The sequence below is a fragment of the Olea europaea genome, unplaced genomic scaffold, assembly GCF_002742605.1.
Source record: "Olea europaea var. sylvestris unplaced genomic scaffold, O_europaea_v1 scaffold6445, whole genome shotgun sequence".
NCBI lineage: Eukaryota > Viridiplantae > Streptophyta > Magnoliopsida > Lamiales > Oleaceae > Olea > Olea europaea.
Genome location: NW_019264815.1, coordinates 9,703 through 11,851, shown reverse-complemented (window position 1 = coordinate 11,851; position 2,149 = coordinate 9,703). Strand labels below are relative to the sequence as shown.

The 2,149-nt window shown below is 33.9% G+C and overlaps 1 pseudogene; it reads left to right on the top strand.

Annotated features, from left to right (window-relative positions):
* Positions 1-819: 819 nt before the first annotated feature.
* Positions 820-1,325, top strand: LOC111390059 (annotated as a pseudogene).
* Positions 1,326-2,149: the final 824 nt, after the last annotated feature.

Sequence of the window (2,149 nt, the reverse complement as noted above, 5' to 3'; positions counted from 1 at the left end):
TGTTTTTAGGGCTTTGTAATGAATTTTTTGACAATATAACACGGCGTGCTTTTTAGTGCAAGCTGTAAATGCCCGTTAATACGCGTGCAGAGGCTGCACGCCGTAAATGCTCTAATTACTTGATCTTTCACGGCATACATACATCGCATGTCGTAATTGGTCTATTTTTACGGCATGCCGTAGATGCACGCCATAAATGCATGCCATAAAAAGCTACTTTTGTTGTAGTGATAGTGTTTTCTGTATGTAACAACAAGATTTACTTTAACAAGTCAATTCAATTAACAGAAGCAATTATAGAAGCCTCAAAAGTAGTTATGTTGTGATGCAAGTTTGCTATAATTACCATCCATTGTATATTTTTAGGTGCTTAGTACCAGATCAAGAAAATGGATCTGGTATGTTTGACTGTAGCCGCTTAAATTCTTACATGTGGTTTTTATTTATTGTGTTTGAATGGGAGCTCACGAAATGCACTTCAAAATAAAGCTGCTAATGACATTGCTTATAAGTAAAAAAAATATTTATATTTATAAGTAAAGTATCACTGATATACAAAAAATTTCATAAAAGAAACCATAAACTGAAAATTTTATTAAGGAACATATATATAATTTTATTCTTCTAAAAATCTTTCAAAACTAGTGGATAATAAACTCCCAAACATAGGCTTGACAGTTTTATAAATCGGTACTAGAACCACTCAAAATTGAACTTCTTGTAAATGCTCCTAAACGGTACATTAAAAAACGCTAATAACCGGTACGCCAAATCTCCCAAGCAGGCCCTTAGGATTTACAGTAATATTAAAATCTGAAAATGAGTTCAACCGGTTTCCACTAAGGGTAGTAGATGGAAGCCCAAGTAATTGAAATACTTATCTCGATCTCGTAGCTGGCCTTGAATTCCCAGTTGGAAGAATCACTGGATTTTTAAGTAATAGAAAGTTTGATGAGCGTGTCAACGCTGGTGCCCCAGTATGCCTCTCCGCCATTCTTGAATACCTTGCTTCTGAGATGCGTTATGGGTTTTGTTTGTTCCCATTTCGTACATTTTTTATTTTCCGGATTTATTATATGGTTCTGTTGATTGAGGTTTTGGAGCTCGCAGGAAACGAGGCTACGGACAAGAAGAAGAACGGGATTGCACCTAGGCATAAACAATTGGCTGTAAAAATCGATGAAGATTTGAGCAAGCTTTTGGGAAAAGTTATCATTGCAAACAGTGGGGTTCTGACTAACATTAATCAGTGTTTGTCGCCAAAGATAGCCAATGGAAAAGATAAAGAGAATGGCTTTGCTACAGAAGAGTTCTACGGTTTTTAATGTATTATTTATGGCATTTGGATGGATATTAAGCCCTTACTTGTGACCACTATTATTTGAAAACTCTTTTTTCTGCATTCTCCTCTTCAACCACACATACACGCAATGTAATTTTTTGCATTTAAATCCAAAACTTTACCTACTTTTTAGCTACACATTCTCCAAAAAAACGCTGTTCAAAACATTGGTTTTCCGAGATAATGGTTATCAAACAGTGGCTAAGGGTTTTGGTCTTCAGATTTTTATCAGTTAAAGACTCTTCTAAATATAATAATTTTTTATTCAATTATACGAGCCTATGTTATTTATTTATTTTTTTTTTGTTTGTCAATAATCAGTTGTCTTAAGAATATGCGACTGAAGACACAGATATTACCTGCTTAACTATTTTGTGGTAACTGGCATTGTTTGAAATATCGAATGGAAATGAATATTCTATTATGTTGCATATGATATATAAAACACTAATCTTTGGACTAAATTGGATATGAATGCCCATTGGATGTTGATACCATTTTGGGACTTCATTTCTGGTTTATACTGTTACTCACATTTTCTATATGGTTAATCCATGTTTTTGGCCGTGCTTGTGCTCGGTGGTGAATACTTCATTCCAAAGATGGTAGAAGTTGATTGTTTATACTTTAGAGCTTCTGCTGCTGTAATTCCCATCTTTTACATTTTACTTCTTTTCATGATCGTCCAAAAACCCAAAAAAAAAAAAACAAAAAATTACATACATCGAGTGACTTGCACATGAATCTTACAAGTTATATTAAAGCTTGGAAGGACAAATTCTCCAGTTTTTTATTTCATTTCCCAAT